The sequence below is a fragment of the Ursus americanus genome, chromosome 15, assembly GCF_024610735.1.
Source record: "Ursus americanus isolate L20-20 chromosome 15, mUrsAme1.1.p, whole genome shotgun sequence".
Lineage (NCBI taxonomy): Eukaryota > Metazoa > Chordata > Mammalia > Carnivora > Ursidae > Ursus > Ursus americanus.
The window spans coordinates 30,869,558-30,882,647 of NC_142141.1; the positions used below are offsets into that span (position 1 = coordinate 30,869,558).

A 13,090-nucleotide genomic window follows, 5' to 3' on the forward strand; every position below is an offset into this window, starting at 1 on the left:
AAGATTTAGCAACTCCTGGAATGGCACAACAAACCACGCTGAAGGAGATGAGAAGTTCAAGTCTGGACCAGAAACTAAGCAAGTGATTTCACACCTCTAAATTTTATTCGGTCTATTTGTAAAATGAGCATAGCAATAATATTTACTTAATGTGATTGCCGTGAATATCAAATCAGATAAGATAATAAAGCAATTAAGCCAGTAGCTGGCACATTCTAGGAACCTCACTGAGACCCTATTCTGAGCAATCTTGCTAATAGATTTGAATCAAGAGATTTAAAAGCTCATAATCTTCAACTCTTCATAAAAAGTGCCTGTATCTACCTCATTGTGTTCCCAGCGTATATCACATTTTAACTAGGTTTTACCTCCAAATCATATTCAACACACTAAGAACGGACTGCTCCTGCTAATCCAGGAAACCCCAGGGAAATCTACCTCCTCTCTTCCTGGTGTCTGCCTGGGTCACACATTAGTAATGTTACCCCAGAGAAAACAGCCAGTGCTCTTCCCAATCATGTAAGTAACTGGGCTCAACTCTGTGGGGTGTTTTTCCAGTAGTCATGATTACCCAGGTGATTAAATTATTATCTTGATCACCCAGAGTCTCTCTCCTTCCTTCCCCCTCGATACCTTTATCCTGGCTCATGAGTTGTTTCTCTTTGGTTACATTGCTTTTCTTTTACCACACTGGCCATTGAGAGTTTCCAGGTCAACTGGAGTGAACTGGTAAATGTTTCACAACTAGCTCTCCAGAGGAGAAGATACCCAGATTTGGAGCATTTGCTTAGTTTTGCATGTAAATACTTCCACTATGTTCTTTTGAAGCTACCTGTATGAGATCACTGGACAGTTGGAAAGAGAGCCACACAATCTGCTCTGAAAACCAGCATAGGCCAGCTCTAGCATACCACGATGTCAATTCAAATCTGAGCTCAGATAAATTAAATGCAAAACTTCACTTAATCTGTCTTCCTTTCCCTCATCCCTTCCTGCCTTCCCCTTTGTTATTCTCTTACCGTCTCACTTTTTCTTTCTTCTCCTTCCCCCTCAGTAGTTGGATCTTTGCCTCCTTTGGAAGTCACATTGAACTTGCTCAAGCTATGGGAATGCCCTTTCGCATTCACACTATATGGAGGCTGTGTATGTCTACCACATGGCAAAGTAGCTTTGTTTGCTCCTTAGTGCTCAGGTCTATACTTGCCGGTCAGATCACTGAGAATACTACAGGCAATTGTCTTCTTCTAATCAATTCAACAATTTGAAAAATTTTGGTATGGAAGTAGCCCTCATTAGAGATTAATGAAATAAATAGAAGCATATAACCTTTAGGAAAAAAAGTTACATTCTGACAATATGTGGTGGGCAAAACTGCCCCATACACTTTCCACAGAGACAGATGCAAGACTTCTGTTAGGAAAACTCTAGAAAACAAGGTATGTGTTTTGTTTTGCTTTGCTCTTTGCTTCTCTCTCTCTCTCTCTCTCTCTCTCTCTCTCCTAGAACAGAGGGCATTGTCAGAAAAATCTCAAATATTTTCCTAGTGTGAAAAACATTCATTCTCTTGTTTGATATTTGAAGAGTTATTTTTGAAGTGAGACGAATTCCCTTTGTGAATTATATATCAAAAAGTTAAAATCTAAATGAAATTTCTTTGCAGTCCTAACTGAATGAAGGATTTATCTTAACTACTATGGTGAAGGCAAATCTGTCTTTGCTTGTTGTCATTTTCTCAAATCTTCATCAGTATTTGTCTATAGTCCTGAGATCTGTTGCCAACATAACAGATTAGTCAGGACACTTCTATTTTTAAAATTAGGTCCCACACCAGCCTCCATTCACCAAAATTGGTCCTACCTGTTCACCATCATTCTCTGTAGAAAGAAAACAACAGCTTTTCTGAGTGGGGTTCCAGGCACACAAGTTTGCCTGTCAGTGTGGTACACACCACGGTATAATTTCCAAATGGTTTTTAAAAGTGTCCTGCTTAGTCACCAAATGAAGTAAAAGAATGGAGACTAGTCATTTTATATTTATTACCATTGCTAAGGAGGAAAAAATCCTACTATAATAAATAAATGTTAGGCTCCCAAGGGCAATGATTATATTCTAATCACCTATCTGTTTAGCTACTCCTAGGAAGGACCTCAACCAATGTGTGAGGAAGTTGGGTGAAAATTGTACTCTCTAATATGTGTCTGAGGATGTAGAGTTTATATAAATGAAGTCATTTTCCACTAAAAGCAATTACCTAGGGTCAGGATTGTTAGCTTTCCTTTTCGCTTATTTGCTTGTTAAGAGATGTCATCCGTACATATGGAAGACAGTGAAATATTTTTTTAACCTAGGATTCTCTGGTTATGATGGACTAACGGGTATTGATTAAACAAAGCCAGGACTAGGGGAGAGCAAGAAAGATACCTAGGGTGTAGAAGTCAAAGAAGCACTTGCTTGTAGTGCAAGGCCCTGGTCCTGGCTCTGTAATTAAGCCACATTAATAGAAAAACTCAAATGCTATTGGCTATTACCTCCAACACCTGTCAACGCAGGTCGTGGCCACATGTCAAATGTCCCTCAGTTACTGCTGTGACTCCCAGAGGGTGCATTACAAGTGGCCACGAATCAACTCACTGCTGCAGGGACAGCCTCTCAAAACTCCACTGGGCTTTGTTGTAATGTGGGGAAGAAGGGTTTGATTCATAGTGTTTCCAGCACTGCTACTTGTTTCAAGTCCCACTGAAGTTTAATGAAACCACTCTTACAGTCATCGTTCACAGCTCCCTGATTTTCTCTGGACTTGGACACGAATCCAGTGCAGCCAGTTGGGACAGGAAACAAGTATCAGGAACAGATCTTCTGCTCCCTAGAATGCTCCACGTTCTGATGCTTCAGAAATGGATTCCGTAGTCATCTCTACTCTGCTCTATCATTCACAATAAGTGCCCCCCTCTCTCTTGTATCCATCCACTCAGCCATTCTTCCATTAACCTATTGATTCAACAAATATCTATGAAGAAAATTCTATGAGCCAGGCACAATGCAGGGGGGTCTCAGTGTTAGACAAGGATTTTACAGCCTTCTTGGGATGTTATTAAGTCTAAACTTCCACAACCCATCCCAGCAACCATCCAGACATGCCTGAATCTTTTTTTTTTTTAAGATTTAATTTATTTATTTGACAGAGAGAGTGAGCAGGCAGAGGAAGAGGGAGAAGCAGGCTTCCCGCTGAGCAGGGAGCCCAAAGCGGAGGAGCCTGATATGGGGCTCGATCCCAAAACACCGGGATCACGCCCTGAGCCGAAGGCAGACGCTTAACCGCTGTGCCACCCAGGCGCCCCAGGAAGAAGCAGGCTCCCAGCGGAGGAGCCTGTGGTGGGGCTCGATCCCAGTATGCCAGGACCACGCCCTGAGCCAAAGGCAGACGCTTAACCGCTGTGCCACCCAGGCGCCCCTTGCCTGAATCTTTATACTCAATTTGGTATCTCAATCTAGTTTTACAAAAGTTAAATAAAATGGCTGTGTAAAAAGATATCTTTTTTTTTTAATTTCAAAAATTTCCAATCAGCTCAAAACTGGGGGATAGATTGAAGAAAATTTTCTTGTAAGTAAATATAATATATGGAAAAAAAATTTATTTAGCAAACAGTATATTTAGTTGATTAATTCTATTCTTGCTAAAAAGATCATGCCACAATTTTTTTTTTCTTAGACTACATCTGAACAGATGCCTCAAGACAGACAAAAGGAAGCAACTAAACTCTAAATAATGGAAAAGAAAAAGAATTTATATTTGGGATATCCTGAGGAAAAGTGAAACAATTGGGTTACGCTGACTCCTAGAAACAGACAAAATCATCCAATTCAAGTTATTGAAAGTTAAGCAGGAAGTGAAATGATTATTGTTTGTTCTCTGGTATACGGTATGCTTACTAAATATTATTATACTTGAAATGAAATATAGTTTTGCAAGACTTCATTTTCACTCCTTCACATGGTCCTAAATACCATCTACCTGGTGCCACTTGCAGGGATGTTGGGAAACTCATAGGAAAAAATAATTAACCTCCCCAAACTAGCCACTTCTTTCACTACATGCAGAGGTTTTCTTCTTCACTGAAATGGTAAAGTTTATATGATCTAAAATCCCAATTAAAAAAAAACAAACCTCCCTAATTTTGATCTTGTTTCTGAAAAATAAATATCCCCCTTCTGGTCAAGGCTATACACCCCTCCCCAAATTATCATAATCTCTCCCTGCTTTCTCTGAGATTCACTCTGTTAATTGCCCTTTATGTTTTTATCTTCAATCTTTATTAGTTCTTTCACACATGCTGGTATGAATTCCTCAGGCCACTAATTCAAGAGTTAAATATAAAATTTTTACAAATTCTTAATTTTCATTTCAAGTACACATTCTGTGTACCAAAAAAAAAAAAAAAGAACCTACTTAATTATGAGGGGGTTGTCTGGTCACTGGTTGATGGCTTTTGCCTATGTGGTCATACTGAAATGTACAGTTCTTTCTGGCCCTAAACTGTAGTTCCTTCCAAAGTTGTTCCACACAACTGTCCCCTGTGGTAGCCTCTTTTCATAACATTTAGGCTCCTTCAGTATGCAACTGCAGCTCTCTCTCTCTCTTTTCACTTGGCCTCCTTGGAAACATGGGGAAATTATTCAATTCCTCCATACAACTCTGAAGGCACAGGAAATCCAGTAGAACTGCCAAAGCCATTTCTGTCTGATACGTCAGTCAACCATCCATCTTCTAACCTCTGATTCTCACAGACCTAGGGAACCCTCAGAGTTACAGATAAGAAACAAAGCATAAGTTCCAGAGTCCAAGGTCACTAAATTATCAGAAGAGTTCTATTGTCCACATATCCCTTCTTCACCATGGAGCCCACCCAGGGAAGCTAGCCTCTCCTCAGAAACCCTTCTCCTTTCACCCTCTTCTCTGACTTGGATCATCCACTAGAAAAAGAAAAGGAAATGACATTTTCATATCTGAAATTTGCATTTTGGGGCTTTTGAACTTAGATGTTGAGAATGTTAGATATTTGTTTTCTGGTTCCTATTCCCTTGGGGCAATGATTCTTTAAGGGCAAAATCTGAATGAGGTATGAGTATTAGACAAAGTAAGAATTATGGTTATAAATTATTAGTAAATACTTGAAAGTATTTCAATCCTGATACACAATTTCTATGTCCTTTCCCTCTCTGAAATTTATTTTATTTTACTTAAATTTTTTTTTGAGAGACAGAGTGCCTACAGGCATTCAGGTGTGAACCAAGGGAGGGGAAAAGTGAGAGAGAGAGAGAGAGAGAGAGAGAATCCATGCCCCGTGCAGAGACGGATATGGTACTCAATCTCAGGACCCTGAGATCATGACCTGAGCTGAAATCACAAGTCTGAGGCTTAACCAACTGAGCCACTCAGGTGCCCCTCTGAAACTTATTTTATTAATATTTCTTCACAACCACCTCAATGTTTTTTCACAGCCTCCTCTTATTAGCTATAAACTTATTATTCCTCAGTGCTAAACCTCTCAAGTTGTGATGATTAAATAAGAAAAAAATCATTTGAAAGGATTCATTTCAGCTGCTAATAACAGAAATCCCTCCCAAGTAACAATTGCTTAAATAAGGTAGCCTATTCCTTTCTCACGTAATAGAATTCAGTTGGAGGCTGTTTAGGGCAGGGATGGCGGTTCCATAATTACCAGTCTCCTTTTAGCTCCTTCAGCACCAAGGTCATCTCAAGTTCAAAGATAAGTGTTCCAATGCCAATTGGCACCAGGAAAGAGGAAGGGGAAAGAACGACTGGACACCAGCTTTCACTATAGCTTATCTGAGAAACTTAATCACTTAGTCACACAAAACTGACAGCCACAATCTTTGGGTCTCAAGTTCCACAGGCATGAATCAGAAGCCAAAGCAAGACACCTCATTACATTTGAGGAAGAGGGTCAGTTATCCCCTATTTTCCCAATGCAACACAGAATGTTCCAAACTAGTTCTCACCAAATCCTGCTGAATCTCCAGCAACCTTACCATTTTAGATCCTTGTGTATGACTCATCCAGCAGGTTCACAGACATGTTCTTTGAAATTTCAGCTTGTTAATCTGACTCATAGCACATTGCAAGTTGGAGTTCAGACAAAGCTTCCGACTTAACACCCTGTGACACTACTAGAAAAGGAAAACCTGATTTTTTGTAGCCAGCCATCTTAATAAATTTTCTTTTTAGTGCAAATAGATTTTTAGTTTGGTTTCTTAGTTTCCTTAGGTATTCAACTATTATCATCAGAAAACACAACTTTACTACATTTATTCCACATAGCGTCTTGTTCCATTACCATTTTGAATTATCACAGTGCCCATTACAATTTTTGCCTTGTTCTTAATTTTAATGGGAATGTCTTTAACATTTCACTATATATATTTACTGTTGGTTTCTGGAAGCAGGCTCCCAGCGGAGCAGGGAGCCCGATGTGGGGCTCGATCCCAGGATCCTGGGATCACGCCCTGAGCCAAAGGCACATGCTTAATGACTGAGCCACCCAGGCACCCCACTAATCATGTTTTATCTCCTTTTAGTTCCATGAAATATATTAAGTTTCCTAATGTTGATCTTTATATAACTGGAATGTGGAAATTTCCCTTAATAATAGTGTACAACCACTTGCCCCCTTGCTCGAAACCATTACACTATTCACCCCTCTTCCAACATAACTCATACTCATCCTTGCAAAGATCTCTGAAATTCTCTTTATTTTCAAATTCCTTTCTTAGTCCTCTTTCTCTCCCAGCCTATAGGTATTTTGTTTGTTGGTTTGGTTTGGTTTTTTGGGTTTTTGGGGTTTTTTTGTTTTGTTGTTGTTGTTGTTTTGCTTATTTGGGGTTTTTTTGTTTAATTTATGTGTCTGTGTCACTGGGTAGATTGAGCTCTTTCAAACAAAAACTGCTACATTTTTTGGCTATCTTCAGAAATTATCAGTTAGCTCACAGCAGCTCAGATGGTAGAAGGAGCAGCATTGGCCAGGCAGCCCAGCTTTGAGAAGGCTCTGGGCGCTCTGGGCCCTGCCACCACGATGCCCTAGAGGAAGGTCAGCTCTGTCAAGAGCGCGGCAAAGGAGGGGCCCAAGAAGAGATCTGCAAGGCTGTTGGCCAAACCTGCTCCTGCAAAAGTGGGAACGAAGCCAGAAAAGGGGACAGGGCAGGATAAATCTTCAGACAAAAAAGTGCAAGCAAAGGGGGAGGGGGAGCAAAAGGAAAACAGGCTGAAGTAGCTAACCACAAAACGAAGAAAGACATACCTGCGGAAAATGGAGAAACTAAAAATGAAGCGAGTCCAGCTTCTGATGAAGTAAGAGAGAAAGAAGCCAAATCTGATTAATATCATTACCATGTCTTATCAGTGTTTCCCGTCGCCCTTCTTGTACGATCCCGAGGAATATTTTTATCCACTATTGCGTAAATGCAAGTTTTTTAGTAGCTCTAAACATTTTGAAGAAGGAGGGAATCCACCTCAACCCATTTTTTAAGTGTAAGTGCTTTTTGTTTTTAAGAGACAAAATCCTTTGCTGGTTGTGCATTTTCTGGTACAACCAGAAAAGAGTGGGATATTGAATGTGGGAGGCTTTGATTGCCTTGGGTGTCAGCTTAACATTCCATAGATGGGGTAGTTTTTCTATTCTATAATATTAAGCATACTAAATGGCAATTTGGAGTCAATCGTGCATTTAATAGATCTTGAACATTTTAAACTACTTCTATTCCCATGTTGTCTCTGGTAGATTTTTTTCCTAAAGAAACCCACTCCTTGATCTTGGCTCTCCCTGTCTCCGTCACATCTTGGTTGTGGTAGTGCAGTTTTCTAGAAACTCTGTTAATGTGCTGTGCAAGATTGAAAATTTGAGTATGTAGTGTATATGATATTAAATTGTGAATTAATGGGGCTTAACAATGTAACAGTGTATCAATATTTGGGGCTATTGGTACTTGATATACGGTTAAGGAAAATTGCCTCCAAATTTTAAGCTGGGAGGTCACCGGAATAATTTTTTTTTTAAAGATTTTATTTATTTATTTGACAGAGATAGAGACAGCCAGCGAGAGAGGGAACACAAGCAGGGGGAGTGGGAGAGGAAGAAGCAGGCTCATAGCGGCGGAGCCTGATGTGGGGCTCGATCCCATAACGCCAGGATCACGCCCTGAGCCGAAGGCAGACGCTTAACCGCTGTGCCACCCAGGCGCCCCCGGAATAACTTTTAGAAAATAATCACAACCACATGATTTTTTTTTAAGATTTTCTGTACAGAGGTTAAGAATTGTATACAAATTGGGATGTCTGTTCTGATCGTCAGAACAATCAATAAAAACTCAATTATGAAAGAAAAAATGAAATTATCATAATGGCTAGCATGTAATCGATGTTGAATAAATACCACAATGACTTATAGGACACTGTCTTCTGCACCTGATGATGTTAAATAAACAAGTAAACAAAAATACAAGCCATTATCCAGGATGAACACAGATGCAAAAAATCCCAACAAAATACTAGCAAACTCAATTCAACTACCCATTAAAAGGATCTCTACAATGATCAAGTGGGGCTTATCTGTGAGATGCAAGGGTGGTTCAACATTTATAAGTCAATAAACACATTAACAGAATAAAAGATAAAAATTATATGATCATCTCAGTAGATGAGGAAAAGCATTTTACAAAATTCAATATCTTTTCATAATAAAAGCTCTCAAAAGTATAGAAAGAATGTAACTCAACATAGTATGGGCTGTATATGACAAGTCCACAGTTAATATCATACTCAGTTGTAAAAAGCTAAAAGCTTTTCCTTTAAGATAAGGAAAAAGACAAAGATACCCACTCTTACCACTTCTATCAACATAATATTAGAAGTCATAACCAGAGTAATTAGGCAAAAAAAGAAATAAAAGGTATCCACATTGGAAAGAAAGAAGTAGAACTAATTCTATTTCTGATAAAACTATTCCTTGTCTCTTTTGGTTAATATTTATATAGAATAATTTTTGTTATGTCTTAGTTTTCAACTTTTCTTTTATAAGGCATTATCATTTGCCAACAACACATAGCTATTTATTTTTAAATCAAATCTGATGGTCTTGGTCTTCTAATAGGATAATTAACAGACTATATTTATTCTAATTACTAATATATTTGTATTTATTCCTACATTTTAAACTAAGGTTTTTCGTTTACTATCCTTTTCTTAGTATCTTGTGGGGTTTTTTTTTTTTTCTTCTTCTTTTCCTGCCTTCTGTTGACTTGATAGAAATTTTTTCCTGGTTAGAAATTAAATATTCTATTTCTATCATTGCAGTGGTTCTGTTTCCCTTAAAATTTTAACATACACACTTAATTTTATTTCTTCCTAATAAAGTCTAAAGTTAATCAATAATTACTATCATCTTTCAAAATTTTCAAAGTTATATAACAAATAATATTTTCTTCAGGTACTCGACCTTGTTCTTAAGCCCTCCCCAAATAGTTATTATTAGTGATGGTCATAATTTTAGTATTGTTAAGTTTCTTAGGTCAATTACTTTGTTCCCTATTTTTTCCCCTCACTTTCCAAACTTTTTTTTTTTAAAGATTTTATTTATTTGAGAGAGAGAGAGATAGTGAGGGAGAGAGAGAGAGAGAGGAGCAGGGGGAGGGGCAAAGGGAACAGGAGAAGCAGACTCCCCACCTAGTAGGGAGCCCGACATGGGGCTCGATCCCAGAACTCCTGGAACACGAGCTGCGCTGAAGGCAAACACTTAACCAAGTGAGCCACCCAGATGCCCCTCCAAAGTTAGGATAATTCAATTTTCTTCTTCCTAAAGTATAGCCTTCAGCAGGACTTTCAGTGAGGGTCTACAGACAACATTTTATTTGTGCTTTTATGTTTATGAATATTTGTCTTTAATCCTTACTCTTGAATAATAGTTTAGCTAGGTGTAGAGTTTTATTCCCCAGCAATTTGAAAATGTTTAATTTTCTTCAAGCATCTGTGTTCCTAATAAGAAATATGATATTCATCCAATTAGGTCTCCATAAATAATCTGTCATTTCTCTCCTGTGTCTTCGCATCTTTCTTATCTTTGTATCCTATATTTTCAGAATACCGTATCTAATTATAGGAACTTGATACATTTGCTTCCAATCTGAACCTTCACATTTCTTTTCAAACAGGAAACATTTTTCATCAGTATTTCTTAGAATAGTGTCTCCTCTCAATTCTCTCTTGTTGGAGTATGAACTTGATGAATGATGTATAATAGAGTATAGCATAGAGTATAGAGTAATCTTCTGGGCGATTTCCTCAAATCTGTCTTGTATTTTACCAGTGTTTTCTTCAGCTGTGTATCATTTAACCCACATGTGTAGGAACCCATGGTTTCTAGAAGTTTTGTCTCTTTTTTTTTTCCAGACTTCTCTTTTTAGAGAATTCAAAATTTTCAGGCTCATGGCCCTGACAACAATTGATGCTCACTGACATTTAAATATCAGCCATCTTTTAAGAATACAGGTTTCAAATATCCCCATGGGCCAAAACCGTTTGTTTACAATTCACTTCTTCAGCTAAAAGAACCCTCAATATTTCTGTGACTTGGTAATTTTGAGTTTAATTTTTTTCATGTTCTGATATGTATTCAATTTTTCTGTGTGTTTTGTGGGTGGAGTAATGGGGACATATCTTGATGTCTCTGTCAGCTAAATCTAACAAAATTTTCCCCACATAGAATAAGAAAAATATCTGAAAACCTATCAATCATTCATATTTTCTTATATATATATTGGTAAGGATATGTCCTTATATATACATGACTCCTAATCAGTGTAGAAGCATATACGCGGACTAGGAACCATTTTTCTCTAGCACAACATAACCAGATGAAATTTGATATCTTGAGCTTAAAGAAAAAATGAACCAAACCAAGTTAGTACAAAATTCTATGAGGGCAGTGTCCACTGATAATCAAGACTTTATCATGAGTGTGGTTATTTTATAATTTCTCTTTAACCAATGTCTTATTTAGCTGGGTCTCCTACTATTCAAAATTGATGTTTACTTTATAGAAGTCTTCCTTCTGTTATTGTCATCATCTACTATAGACCAAGATCAGATGGATTGTTTCACGAAGCAAACCATGAGTATGAGTTAATTATACAGTTAAAACAATACTGGCATTCTGAATTAATGAATATGCTAATTTGTTTAGTTCAATTTATGTAAAGAATTTACTGTAATCACATCTGGCAAACTTTGAAGTTTAAGAAACAATTCTAAACATTTTTATTCAAATAATTGCTCAGCACCAAGAGTACATCTGTCAATTACTTGTTAATTGACTGAAACAGGACTACATAACTAAGCCATCTGTCACTAACACTCATTCCAAATACCAGTTGATCCCTTAGTGCTAAATGCAAATTGACCTGTTCATTCAACTAGTAAGTTTTATGTGTTTGATTCAATTATGCCCCTTTGTCACTTCTTTATGGTCACCACACATCTGGATTTATTTTTGCCCTGGCAATAATTGTGTCAAAAAACATCAAAATGTGTATCATTCAACTACTATAGTCCTCTTCAATCTAATCCATTTGACCCTTAGATTTTAGCTCTATTATTTTGTTTAGTGGCCAATGTAATTCTTTATTATTTATCATTTTTAAACCCAGATTGATAGAAAATTCTTAAATACTAATACCTGGTACTAACATTGTTGAAAATCTGTTAGGAATAAGATAAAAATATGAAAAATCTTCAATGTCATTTTGATAAAATCTCTGAAAACAAAACAACTTTGTATTCATTTAAAGGATGAAATAAACAAAGGGATGTTCGAAGCTTCACATGTGGAGATGTTCTTATTCTTTGTCTAACCATGGGATTCTGTACAAATTATTCTCATTAAAGCTAATGGTAATCTTGATTGTAACTTCCCTAGTGTCTCAGTGGGAAATCAGAGGCTGGCATTTCTAAAGTTATATAAAGATAAAGATACTATCCCAATTATTCTATAGCATGGTTATCCACTACTTACGGGCCATAGTTTACTTGAATGGCTTTCATGCTCTTATATGTACAACACGCAAGTAAATCATCATTCACATGTTGTACCAAAATTTGGGCATCGTTATAGCAGATACTGTATTGTGCTGTTCTGATATCCTCCTCAGGACTGAAACACTCATTTCTTCCATTGCTGGGAATGATGTGGGTCGACAGCTATCTGATCATCTCCCTCCAGAAATTAGCCTCAGCCAAAAAGAGCAGTCTGACCCAAGGTCAACCCCCTCCCCAAGGACGGCCGGCATTCAATGACTGGTAGATATAAGAGATCAAATTCTGGCTTCTTGCCTCAGAACATAAAAACTCTGAAGGGCCATCCCAGATGGAGGGCTTCCTGTAGGATTATCTGAGGCCACAGTTGCAACTGCTTCATAGCTCACCTTCTGGTCTCCTCAATATTGCTTCAGTCACATTTCCTAGCTGTTCACAAGAACAATCCCCAATAAACCTCCCACATGTAAATCTCAGAATCTCAGGGTCTATTCCTTGGAGAACCTGTCCTATGGCACTTCGTTTCCTTGATTTATGTGATGTTTCAGTGAAAGCAATGTAACATCTCAGGTTCCATATGAAAAAAACTTCACAGTCAATAGAAGGAGCTAGAAAGAAAGAACTGAAAGATGTGGGTACTATAACCTGGTAAGCTGGGGGACATTTTGAACACATTTTCAGTTATCATCAGGAATCGGTTTTAGATGCATTCATCAAAACTGGTTTTCTCAAAACATTTCTACTAAAGAAATGTAGCAATACAGCAGATGAACTGGATGTGAAGATGGTGTGTTTTGTAGTAGAATTTAATTAGCTATAGTGTTTGCATTTCCCCTAAATACAAGTCATAATTTGTCAGGTAAATACTTCATCATTTAAAAAAAAGGAAAAAAGAAATATCATATGTAGTATATTAATCATAACATTTAGGGTAAGATAACTTTAACTTAGTCATATGAAAATGCACAAATATGTAACAATTCAGATTCT

The 13,090-nt window shown here is 37.6% G+C and overlaps 1 pseudogene; it reads left to right on the plus strand.

The window, feature by feature from the left end:
• The first annotated feature begins 7,091 nt into the window (after positions 1-7,091).
• LOC123785562 (non-histone chromosomal protein HMG-14 pseudogene) lies at positions 7,092-7,396 on the plus strand (annotated as a pseudogene).
• The last annotated feature ends 5,694 nt before the right edge of the window (positions 7,397-13,090 follow it).